This window comes from Tamandua tetradactyla, chromosome 15 (genome assembly GCF_023851605.1).
Source record: "Tamandua tetradactyla isolate mTamTet1 chromosome 15, mTamTet1.pri, whole genome shotgun sequence".
Classification (NCBI taxonomy): domain Eukaryota; kingdom Metazoa; phylum Chordata; class Mammalia; order Pilosa; family Myrmecophagidae; genus Tamandua; species Tamandua tetradactyla.
The window spans coordinates 49,027,533-49,040,339 of NC_135341.1; the positions used below are offsets into that span (position 1 = coordinate 49,027,533).

General features: G+C 45.4%; 1 pseudogene; it reads left to right on the top strand.

The window, feature by feature from the left end:
* The first annotated feature begins 9,944 nt into the window (after positions 1–9,944).
* On the top strand, positions 9,945–12,005 carry LOC143656817 (kelch repeat and BTB domain-containing protein 7-like; annotated as a pseudogene).
* Positions 12,006–12,807: the final 802 nt, after the last annotated feature.

The window sequence follows — 12,807 nt, forward strand, 5'->3', positions numbered from 1 at the left end:
ATGTTTTCATTTGTTTGGTGTTTTTCAGGTATTTAAAAAAATTAAAAATTTAAAAAAAAGAAACACTGAAAAGAAAAAAAGAATCCTAAGGCAGCAAAGGTAAAACATGATTTATGGATTTCTAGTTTTGGGTGTGGAAGTTGGAGGAATAAAACTGATTTTCTTTAACAACAACAACAAAAAGGAGACAAGTGTTATCATTTCAATAGGGGAACATAAACTGAAAGGAGGGAGGCAGAGCTATCAGTTCTGTACTAAAGATGTAAGCCAAAAAGAAGAAGTAGTTAATGGACAACCTCATTAGCATTAAGACCTTTGCTTTACAGGAGAATGACCAGCTCTTACAATCACAAAGGCACAGGGTGAGGGCATTTTACACTCATTTCAGATATCAAGGCAGCTGGATATCAAGGCAGCTGAGATCAGAGATCTCAGATATTTCCCTGTTTACTCCAACATTCCAGAAAGCAAAAAGGAATTTTTATATAATGATTCATTGATCAAAATCATTCTTTAAATCCCGATATCTCGGTTACATTAATGCCTAAATTTCTGGTTTAGGAGGTATTATTGGTTAACTGTCAATACATAACAAAACACCCCTAAACTCAGTGACTAATACAATAATGTATTGTCACTCATAAGTCCACAGATCAGCTGGGGCTAGCTGGTCTAGGCTAGGCTCAGTTGGGGTAGGTCTGCTCCACAAATCTCTCATCCTCCTACTGCAACCAGCAGGGTCCTTCTCAGGAAAGCATTAGGGCCCAGGAAGGAAAACTTCTGAAGGTCTAGGCTTAGAACTGACATTCTGTCCTTCCCCCCTCTAAGCCACTGGCCAGCTCAGAGTCAAGGGGAGGGGATGAGACCCTGGTAAGGACATAGATCCAAGGAAGGATGAATTGGGGACAACAGTGCAGTCTACCAGAGGTGACTGGCTGGAGGGTGATTCCATCCTCTGAGTCAGGAAACATGGGAAAAGAAGCAGGCTTGGGAGGATGATGGTCAACTTACTCCAGACATAGGTTTGAGGTGCCTATGAGGTGTTTGAGTAGAAATACTGATATGTGGTCTCCAGCTCAGAAAAGAGGTCCAGGCTGAAAACAGTGATTTAGAGACTATCTGTTCCTAATTGGGGTGGGTTAGATTATATAGAAAGAGCTTGTAGTGGCAGAGATGGAGACTCAAAAGGGCACTGTAAAGGACAAGCAAAGACTGGAAGAGGCCATGAGGAAGGCATGAGGTGGAAACCAATAGAAGAGCCTTTCTTCTATTGGCAAGGTCATTGATTTTTTAATCATCATTTTTTTTTTTTTTTAGTAAATAGAAAATGTATTGAGAACACATGTAAGAGGACATGCAGGCATTCTCACAAGAAAAGAAAAATGCAGGGCAAGAGGCAAAAGGCAATGTGGGGCCACTGGCTTTTATAGATTAGCTTTACTTATTCCCCCTTCCCCTTCCTTGTTCAGGACTTTTTCTTCTACCTTCCTGTGGTAGTTAAGTTCAGGTATCATCTTGGCCAAGTGATGGTGCCTAGTTCTGTTGCTGTGGACTTGAATCATTAGCATGTGAAAGTCATCTATGGCTGATTACATCTGCAGTTAGCTAAAGGGAGTGCCTTCCACAATGAGTGATGTTTAACTTAATTAGCTGCAGGCTTAAAAGAGAGAGATCAGAAGAGAGCTCAATGCAGCACAGCCCAAGCAGCTCAGCATACTGCAGCCCAGAGCTGAGATGCAAAGAGGAATCGCCCCAGGGAAAGTTGTTGGAACCAAGAAACCTGGAGAGAAGGCCAGCAGACATCGCCCTGTGCCTTACCGTGTAAGAGTGAACCTCAGATGAAAGTTAGTTGCCTTTACACTGAAGAGCTATAAGTTTTTAACTAAATAAATCCCCTTTTATTAAAAGTCAGTTCATCTCTGGTGTGTTGCATTCTGGCAGCTTTGGCAGACTAAAACCCCTCCCTTCTCTCCAGGGCAGTTTCTGGTAGTAGCTAATGCATTTGGGTGGGTCGTTTGATTCCACCCTTTTCCGTAGGTGGTTAGCCCCTGGGCAGGGCGTCTGTGCTGGTCACAGGCCCTCCTGACCTTGACTAATCTGTCCTTGTTCGAGGGCTCCTTCATGGGTTTTTCCCTCTCCCCTCTCTCCCTGTTCTAGCCTGTTTCAAATTTCCCCTCAGAGAGTTCTCAAGGGGTGCTGAGCGATGATTTTTGTTTGGATTTAGGTATTGGTCAACCGGACGATGACATCACAACATAGAAATCAGTGAAAAATCCATCTGAGAGTAAGGACTAGTAGCTAGTTTTTCGAGGTAAGAAAAGTTTATTCATTTAGTAAATATAATAAAAGCTCATTGTAAAATAGAGGGCTGATAAACATAAATTCAATTTTTACACCCTGGTCTCCAATGAAACAACGCAAGCACAGCTCCTGATTCTTCGAAGTTTGCAGCCACATGCAGCATAGGTTTTCTCAAAGTAAATCTTATTCTTTACAAAAATCTCAAAGAACTTATGCTTTCTTCATAAAGATGTATTAGTTTGAAATACCAATGTTTTACTCCGTTACTGTAAAAATAGCAGACTAGTGGTTGCTTTTATCCTCCCCAGCCTAAATCTGCATTCATTGGTATTGATGACTATTGATACCATCCAGACTTTCATAGTTTTTTCTAAATGGGTATTTTTAAAGTGAAAAGTTGAGAGAGCACCGATAGGTTTAATTCCTTCCACTTCCAAGAGAAAGGTAAAAATCACTGACTCAAAAATAATCAGACAAGGAGTTAATAATAGAGTGGCATATGGGGGAAAACCACATCTGTTGCAAACTATGGACTATATAGTTAACAGTAATATCTTTTTTTGAGTATTTTTGTACATTTAATTATTGAAGGTATTTATGTGCTTTCCTTTTTTATCATTCCGTTCTACATATATAATCAGTAATTCGCAATGTCATCACATAGTTGCATATTCATTATCATGATCATTTCTTAGAGCATTTGCATCAATTCAGAAAAAGAAATAAAAAGACAACAGAAAAAAATTCATACATACCATACCCCTTACTGTAAGAATTCGAGAATTCGAGAGTTTTGCCATGCAAAGGAAGACTCCAAGAGACGTTCTCTCATGCAACACGCAAGGGGTTTATTTACCACACATGCGTGGGGCTCACTGAACACGCAGGAACCGAGAGCCCCGAGCCTGGGTTTTGGGAAGCTTTTTGAGGGCCAGGATAAGGGGGTGGGGTTTGAGGGTTGAATATGAGTTACAGGTTCTGCTTTATGCAGGAAGTAGATAACAAACATTTTGCAAGAAGCAGATAACAAACATTTTTCGCACATGAGTTATGGGAGCTGCTTCATGCAAGAAGCAGCTGTCTCATGCAAAACTCCCTTACTCAACCTTCTCAGTTGCATTCTTAGATAAACTTCCTCCGGCAGTTACAACCTTGCATAACCAAGGCAGCAGAAAACCTTGCATAACAAAGGCAGCAGATAACTGCCCCTGGGAAGTCCCGGGTTGTTTTTCTTAACCTGATGGGGCCCCTAACTCTTTTCTTTATAATCCTTCTTTACATAAGAAAAGTTAACTACTGTTAAGTTTTATAAAATCCTTCTTTACATAAGAAAAGTTAGCTACTGTTAAGTTTTATAAAATCCTTCTTTACATTCCCCACTCCTTTTTGTACATATCTCTAATCTTAGAGATTTTCTGGGTTATTTAATACTGAGTACTGTTGTCTGATGAGCATTAATTTGACATTTCCAATCTGCCTTTGTAAAAACTGTATAATTCTATTTAGAATATATGGTCCTATAGTTATTATTAAAAGTAACACAATTAAAGGCCCAGCGAGAGCAGATAATAGCGTTGTCAACCAGGGGGACTTAGTAAACCAAGATTCAAACCACCCCTGTTGCGCCTCTCGTTCTCTTTGTCTTTCACGAAGGCACTCTCTGAGTTTTGTCATGGACTCTTTAACAACACCAGAGTGATCCGCATAGAAACAGCACTGTTCTTTTAAAACTGCACATAGTCCCCCCCTCTTTAAGGAAAAGTAAGTCAAGTCCTCCCCTGCCGCGTCCGGCTCTTGAAGCCGAGTCAGGAGAGGGGCGTCGAGGTTGACTTAAGAAATCAGCACTCAGGAGACAAGTATGGTTCCATCACTCAGGGCTCCCTGCTTCTTGGGAGTCAGACCTTTATTCTGTTTTCTTGCCTCTCCTTTGTATCCTCAGAGCTTCCCTTATCTAGCGGGTCACCACCCCCAGGTCACACCCGCTTCCTCCCTAAACCCTTGACAGGGGGCAATCTTCTCGGAAACTTCTGCATGTGATATTCCAAGAAGTTTTACTCCCTCCAGCCCGAGGGTAAACAACAATTGCAAATCAACTGGAACATTTGTTAGCTGTTTGCTCAGCAGAGCTTGTAAAAGAGCTTATAGAAAGGCTTAACCTCATGAATGCCTGCAACTTCTCAAGACAGGGGAAATAGGGGAATTACTTTATTCCCAGGCACAGATGTCCCTCTGGCCGGGAGGCAACACTCGCCTATTCTGCAGAACTACTTCTGAAAGGGAGGTTAGAGAGTTCTGAAGGGCTGAGACAGATCTTTCTATTTCTTTTAAGTCTTGATCTATCGCGGCCTGTAATTGACTGGTTTGTTGATTGCTACATACAATGGCAGCAGTCCCTGTGCCTATACCGGCAGTGGCGGTTACCCCCATAAGAACTGCCAGGGTTATTGAGATTGGTTCCCTTCTGTATCTGGTTTGGCTTAATAGTATAGTTTCTAATTCTGTCCCTGAATGATAGAGAATTCGGGGGTATATAGAAACCAACACACAATAGTTGACAGAGTTGTTAAAAACCTTTGTAGATACACAAGGGGTAATTCCAGTGTTACATGCCCACTTTAAACCTGGGGGAGGTTGAAGGAATTTATCATTATCTTGGGTTGGATTAATGGTGGCACATAAGATTTTCACTAGAAAAGAAGGCTCCCCTGCTCCCTCCCAAGTTTTTATAGTCTTATGCAGGTTGGAATTGGGTTCCCCTAGGGGAAGGAGGAGAAGGAGTAGTAACCCTACGAACCTGCAGCTTGAGAGAATTGTCAGTCCTTTCCAGTTTCCATTGGGACTCAGAGGGCGAAGGCGCAGGTTTGAGATGACACGCATGGATCCAGGATGCGATGCCATTGACCTTGACTGCGGTGGGGGTGATCAAGAGTACCTGATATGGTTCTTTCCAGTGAGGTTCAAGAGTCTGTACCTGGTGGCGGCGGACGTAGACGAAGTCTCCCACCTGATATTGATGCGGAGTTCTGTTGTCTCCTGGCTGGTAGGAGGTGGAGAGCTGCCGCCACAGGAACCGCTGGGTTTTTTCCAAGGCTTGCAGCCTGTCAAGCAAGGGGATATGGAGGGAACTATTAATCTCTAGAATGGAGGACATGTCTTTGACTGGAGGTGGCACCCCATATAAGATTTCATAAGGGGTTAGATTACACATGAGAGCAGAGGGGGTATTCCGGGCCCTGAACAGGGCATAAGGCAGGAGCATGGTCCAATCTTTCAAGCCAGTCTCTATAGCTAATTTGGTTAGGGTCTCTTTAATTGTCCTGTTCATTCTTTCTACCTGTCCTGAGCTTTGGGGTCTGTATGCGCAATGCAATTTCCAATCAATCCCCAATATCCTGGCCACACCCTGACTTACCTGGGCTACAAATGCGGGTCCGTTATCTGATCCTATTACCTTTGGTAGACCGAACCGGGGAAAAATTTTTCCATAATCTTTTTGACTACGACCTGGGCCGTTTTTCTCTTAGTTGGGTAGGCTTCAACCCATCCTGAAAAGGTGTCTATAAAAACTAGTAAGTATTTAAGTCCATATTTTGCAGGTTTAATTTCAGTAAAGTCAACTTCCCAGAACTGCCCAGGTCAAGTTCCCCTTAGTCTTTTTCCATTAGGAGCTTTTGTGGGGTAGGCGTTTATAATTTGACATGCCTGACATTCTCTGGCTATGCGATCTGCCAGTTCTTTCCTTTTTGAGGCTGCCAGAGGGTACAATTCCCTCTGGTCTTGCAGGAGCTGCTGTAGTTTCCCTGTCCCCAGGTGAGTGAGCTGGTGGACCTGCTGTATGTAAGCTAGGGCTTCCGACTCTCCTTGGGGTGTAACCTCAGATAGTGTCTCAGGGGGTTGCTGGTTTCCTTTGGTTATTAGGACCAAGTTTATAGGGTCCCTTAATACTACCACTTTTGCTTCTTTATCTGCTCGCCTATTACCCATGGTTACTGGGTCCGAGCCTCTTTGGTGGCTAGCACAGTGGACAATGGCTAGTTCTTTGTTTCAGCCCTGGCAGCCATGTTGCATGTTTCTGGCATCGCTGAGGGTGGATTTTATACATGCTATTTTAATTGTCCCCAACATTTCCTCCCTTTGTTTTTTTTAAAAGGATGGAGGAAGAATGCTGATCCAGCATTCTTTTGGCATTAACCTTTGCTGGGGGAAGTAGAGGCCTCATCCCCCAGGTTGTTTGTGGCTCTGTTTTTCTGGGGAGAGGAATTTTTGCAGAGTGAACCTTTATGCAAGATGAGGCATACTTCTCAAGGAGCTCGAAAATGGCCTTTAATTGTTTTGGCCCTCCTTTGCAGTGCTTTGCCTTGCACCCAGCGGTACCAATCATAGCATAAGCTAGAAGCATATTTTCGAGTTGTATGCTGCTCCCGTAGGAGTGGGGATTCTTACCCGAGAGGGTGGGTAGCAGTCAGATATTTTGGTTTCATACCTTGGTTAGTGAGATGAAGCCGGTGATAATGTACTTGAATGGGCCTGCTTAGGGCAGAATTAATTTGGTCCTTAATTAGCTGTATTATTCTTTTTTTTCTCTTACTAATTTTTTCTCTCTCTCTCTTTCTCTCCTTTGTTCTTTTTCCTCCTCTGTTTCTCTCTTATAAAACACCTTTTTTTTAGCTTCTTTGACTAAATCTCACAAGGCTAGGTCCTGCAACCCGTCTAAATGCTGCAGCTTGCGTCTAATGTCTGGAGCTGATTGGCCGATAAAGGCCATGGCCACCGAGGCTCTTTGATCCTCTGATTGAGGGTCAAAGGGAGTATACCTACGGTATGCTTCCATTAGTTTTTCTAAAAAGACTGAGAGCGATTCGTCCGCTCCCTGAATAACCTCTCTTACCTTGGCCAAATTGGTGGGCCGGCGTGCGGCTGCTCGGAGACCCGCTACTAGAGTCTGGCGATAGATGGACAGATGCTCCCTACCTTCAGAGGTGTTCGGGTCCCAATTAGGGTGGCGCAGCGGGAACTGATCGTCGATGACATGCTGCAGTTGGGTGGGTCTCCCGTCTTGTCCAGGAACTTGCTTCCTGGCTTCCAGTAGGATTCGATCTCGCTCCTCCGTGGTGAAGAGAGTCCCCAGGAGTTGTTGACAATCATCCCAAGTGGGCTGGTGAGAGAACATAAGGGATTCCACCAATCCAGTCAGCCTAGTGGGAGCCTCGGAAAAAGGAGGGTTATTATTTTTCCAGTTATATAAGTCAGAGGAGGAAAAGGGCCAGTATTGCAGAGTGGGCATTTCTCCTCCGTGTCTATCATCCACTGGAGGCCCGTACAGTCTGAGGGGGAGAGTGACCGCCACATCAGATGGGCTTTGTGCTCATCTGCTTCGTGTAATATGTGCCGGTCCTGGTTCATCTGGGATCATCTGTTGGTGAACCTGAATGTAAGAGGGCGGAGAGAGAGAACTAGAGGAGGGAGAAGGTGAGCTAAGAGAAAGGGGGCCCTGTACCGGAGCTGAAGGGTAGGGAGGAGGGGAAGAAGGACCTGTGTCGAAGAGGAGTAGATCCGATTGGGATTCTGGTAAGACTGCAGGAGGCAAAGAAGGATAGAGTTTTGGAGCTTGAGAAGGACCCGGCTCCTTGACTGGAAGTACCGAGGGAGAGTCATGTTGACCAAGAGGAGTAAGAAACGGCTTTACCCATGGAGGTGGGTTTTCACACAGGTCCTGCCAAACCGTGATGTAGGGCTGCTGGTCCGGGTGGCCATACGGGTCAGGGCGGAAGATGACTGACTTGACGGCCCAAATCAAGGGTAGATGAAAAGCTCCTTCACGAGGCCATTCCATGTTAAAAGAGGGCCACTCGGCCAAGCAGAAGGTCTGCAATTTACCTTTTTTACAATAAGAGATAGATTCTGACCTCTTTCCCTGACCTCAGACCAGTGTCTTAAGGTCAGAGAAAGTGGAGTCGACATTCCCTGACCCATCTTTGGTAAAACAAAAACAATTCCTAACACACAAATACAGACAGACACACACAGAGCCGGCACACCATGTTTACACAGTTTCAGAGACACAGCTCAGACTGGCCTGATGACTTTGATCAAGTCTCCCCCAGTCAGAAGGGAAACAGAATCAGAGTCGGCCCTGTAGGAAGCCTCCAGGTGTCCCCGGAGGTCCCCCAATCCCGAGGTGTCCCTTGGGAGAGTGACCTGCAACCCCTGGACACGTCTGCCGGTTGCAGTCGGGGAGTGCTCACGCGACTCTCCGACAGTCACTGCCAGTCTGACAGACTAAGCGATCGCACCTCAGACAAAAAGGCCTCACTTACCCCGAGAGAAAGAGCTGTTGGAGCCTCCCCTTACGAAGAGCCAATCTCAGTGGGACCTCCAAATGTAAGAATTCGAGAATTCGAGAGTTTTGCCACGCAAAGGAAGACTCCAAGAGACGTTCTCTCATGCAACACGCAAGGGGTTTATTTACCACACATGCGTGGGGCTCACTGAACACGCAGGAACCGAGAGCCCCGAGCCTGGGTTTTGGGAAGCTTTTTGAGGGCCAGGATAAGGGGGTGGGGTTTGAGGGTTGAACATGAGTTACAGGTTCTGCTTTATGCAGGAAGTAGATAACAAACATTTTGCAAGAAGCAGATAACAAACATTTTGCAAGAAGCAGATAACAAACATTTTTCGCACATGAGTTATGGGAGCTGCTTCATGCAAGAAGCAGCTGTCTCGTGCAAAACTCCCTTACTCAACCTTCTCAGTTGCATTCTTAGATAAACTTCCTCCGGCAGTTACAACCTTGCATAACCAAGGCAGCAGAAAACCTTGCATAACAAAGGCAGCAGATAACCCCTGGGAAGTCCCGGGTTGTTTTTCTTAGCCTGATGGGGCCCCTAACTCTTTTCTTTATAATCCTTCTTTACATAAGAAAAGTTAGCTACTGTTAAGTTTTATAAAATCCTTCTTTACATAAGAAAAGTTAGCTACTGTTAAGTTTTATAAAATCCTTCTTTACATTACCAGTCCCTTTCAGTGATCACTAGCGTTTCAATCTACTTAATTTATTTTAACATTTGTTCCCTATATTATTTATTTTTATGTTGATACGGTAGACAAAAGGAGCATCAGACACAAGGCTTTCACAATCACACAATCACATTAACAGTAATATCTTAATGTTCTTTCATCAACAGTAACGAAAGTACCACACCAATACCAGGGATCAATGATGGCGGGGGTGGGGTGGGGGGGTAGGTAAGGGATATGGGATATTCTGGGTTTTCCCCCTCTCTCTTTTTTTTTTTCTCTGAAATAATGAAAATGTTGGAAAATTGATTGTGGTGATGAATGCGCAACTATGTGACGCGTGCAAGCCATTGATCGTATATTTTCGATGGATTGTATGGTATGTGAATATATCTCAAAATTGCATTTAAAAAGAAGAAAGAGAGAAAAAAAGAGAGCGAGAGCTCTCCGGGGAGCCACCCTGTGTTGCCAGCGCGGCAGTGGGGACTCTGGGCTCCAGGCGGCGGGTCCCGCGACGCCGAGCTGAGGCACCGAGAGGTGAGGCAGGCACTGTCTAAAAGATCAGGCTGAGCAGCGCAGGTCTGAATGAAGTGCGGCGGGTGCCGCAGCCTGGTCACCGCCCCGGAATGTTAACAGCAGCGGGAGGAGCGGCAGAGGCCGGCTCGCGCCGCTGTTCTCGCCCTCAGCGCCGGGTCGCCGTCGCCACCACGCGGTCTCTGGAGGAAGCCCCGCGCTCTCGCAGCTTCTGCAGTCTCAGTGGCGGGAGGCGGTACAAAAGGATTTCCAAGCCCTCGGTTTTGGCCGTTTTCAAGGGTCCAGAGGAGCTGGAGGACGCGGCGCGCTCTGTAGCCTTGCTGGCCCAGCTTAAGCCCTTCTACGATGCGCGGCTGCTCTGCGACGCGACTGCCGAGGTGGTGGCTCCCGGTACCCGCCCCGCACAGGCAGACTCTTCTCATGCAACTGCGCGTGCTGGCTGCCGCGTGCCCCTACTTCAAAAGCATGTTCACCCGTGGCATACACGAGAGCTAGCAGGCAAGCGTGACCTTGCATCATGTGGATGCTGAGTCTTTCGAGGTGATGGTTGACTGCTGTCACACGGCTCGCATGTTGTTGAGCAAGGCCAGTGTGCAGCACCTCTACGCGGCCTCCAACGTGCTCCAGCTGGAGTGGGTGCTGGAGGCCTGCGGCTCCCTAGTAGCCCGCCCCCTGCAACCTAGCCAACTGCACCACTGTCCTCAAGTTGGCCTATGGCTTCCACCATCACAAGCTGGGATCTCAGGCCCAGTCCTTTATAGATCACAACTTTGAGCAGCTCAGCCGGATGGATTCCAATAGGGAGGACACTCAGGCAGATCTGACCCTGCCCAGTCGCTGCCTGTCCTGCGCCTGCATAGTCTGCACGTTGGGAGTAAGTGGACCATGTGCCATGTGGCAGTGAAGTCCTTGGAGGCTGCTCGCCAGAAGTGGGGTCCCAGTGCTGCAGAAGTCTTCCAGGGTGTCCCTTGCACACAAATCACAGAAAAGGACCAGAACTACCTGAAAGGGCTGCTGACCAAGCCCGTTGTGAAGGAACACTGCCTGGATGTTACTGGCAGGGCCCAGCAGCTGTGCTATCGAGACATGATTGTAAGAGTCTCGTGCCAAAGCCAAGCAGTGTCAGCAGCTCTATCATATCCTCAGCAGAAAATCCACCCCAGAGGATGAGTATGTATGCCAAGGAGATGGTGATCTTATTTGGACACCCCAGACATCCCTTTTTGTGGTATGACCCTTACTCAGGGGACATTTACACAATGCCATCACCTTTAACCAGCCTTGTGTGTACTTCAGCAGCTATCTGTGTCTCCCCAGACCATGACATCTATCTAGCGGCTGCCCAGCCCAGCAAAGGCCTCCGGGTGTATAAAGCAACCCAGAGTAGCTGGCCGCAACTTGCAGACCACTTGCTATGCCAGGAGGTCTTGGATGTGGCATACCTTAATGGCCATATTCATATTTTGGATGGGCAAGACCCTGTTACTGGAGTTAAATTGAAAGGAGTGGAATGTGACAGTGTTCAGAGGAACCAGTGGGCACTGGTGGCTCCTGTACTCCATTCTTTCCATTCCTTTAAACTGACAGTGGTTCTGAACTGCCTTTATGCTCCCAACTGTAAGTGTGTGCTCTGCTGTGATCCTGGCCACAATGCACGGTTGAAATGTGCTGCTCTGAGAGGAGGTACTTTCCTGCTAGCTGTGTCTTCAATGCCGTGGTCTGTTACATCTATGACCTCCAGTTCATGAAGGTCTGCAACCCAGGCGGGCAAATAGAGATGGGTTAATAAAATTCCCTTGGTGGCAGACACCCTCAACTCCTGGATTGTCACTTAGGACCAAAAGTTGCTGCACACCACATCAGCCACCATGCAGAGGAAAATGAGCCCGGTAACTGTATTTGAATATATCGGCAGTAAAGACTGGTGGGATAATGGAGGTACTAGACTGGGCCTCTTGCAGTTCCACTCTCAATTTTTTTGCCAGTCTGTCTGTGTCTCTCCTTCCTGTTCTGGACCTGGTTGTGCTTTCGTTACTGAGAAGGACGATGTGTGAGTGTAGTACTGAATGGGACTCTGATGGAGTCAGTGGACTGGATTCTAAGTAGGAAGTTCAAGTTATTTTCCTGATGATGAAGTGTGTGAGTGCCGTTAGAGGCTGGTGTAAAGCATGGGATCAATAGGGTTCCTTGTAAACAGGTTGAAACACTAAGGTGTTTCTACCACAGTGGAAACTACTTGAAAAGATAGCCTTTCCTTTCCCAGAAAAACAAAAAAGTTGATTAAGACTGAAGGTTTAATATATAAACGGTAATGCTTGAAAACTAATAGATGTTACCAAATTTAAACACTCCAAGAACTCAACCTGTTTAATATTTTACTGGGCTGAAAGTCCACAACTGATATGTTTATTTTTTCATTATCTTAATCAAGTCATTAATTTTTATATCCTATTTAGTGCCACCAGCGATGTAACTTAATTTTTGTAACGAAAACTGATTGGAATCGGAATTGCCTAGATAGGATTGAGTGTGTACATTTTCCTTCAGAGCAACTTAGTGGATTTCCCAAGTTTTAAACTAGTTGTTTTTTACTGAATGTATTGTAAGTTAAACATAGTATATTAAGTTTTAGTTTGGATGACTCCTCTTCTGCAACGATAAAAAATGGATGTATGTGCTGAGGTTATGAACACTGATTTCACTTGTGATAATGTGCGGAATGGCCTTCAGCTTAGTGAAAATCAACAGCAAAACAAAAAATCCCAGAAATGGGATTCCATTGTCCAAAAGGGCATTTCAATTTTCATTTTGGAAATGGAATTTATTTAGTTTTTAAATTATATTTGTTTTTTAGAAGAAACTGAATTTTAACAATAACCAATTTTAAATCTTAAAAAATGCTCTTTTTGTAATAGTGTTACCAATCATTTTAAAACCTTTCTAAACCCAATCCAA